This window comes from Numida meleagris, chromosome 3 (assembly GCF_002078875.1).
Source record: "Numida meleagris isolate 19003 breed g44 Domestic line chromosome 3, NumMel1.0, whole genome shotgun sequence".
NCBI classification, from domain to species: Eukaryota; Metazoa; Chordata; class Aves; order Galliformes; family Numididae; genus Numida; species Numida meleagris.
Window position 1 is genome coordinate 79,288,987 of NC_034411.1, and position 298 is coordinate 79,289,284.

Genomic DNA, 298 nt, shown 5'->3' on the forward strand with positions numbered 1-298 from the left:
AAAAAAATAAGTAGATTAATTTACTTTTAACATAAAAAGAGTATGTCTTCCTAAGTGCTCTTTTGACTTGTGCAATTCATATGGTTCTGAGTAAATCTAAGTTTGGTTCAACATTTTTGAGTCAACTATTTCTGTACAGGAATATTTCCTAACTTTTTTTTAAAGAATTGTTTATGATATATGACACAGTTTTGCCTAAGTTTGTACCTTATGAAAGGAATCTCATAGAAGGCACCATGGCCTCGGTCTGGGAGTACTTAGGCAGCATATGCATTTAATTTAGACTTACATCTTCACC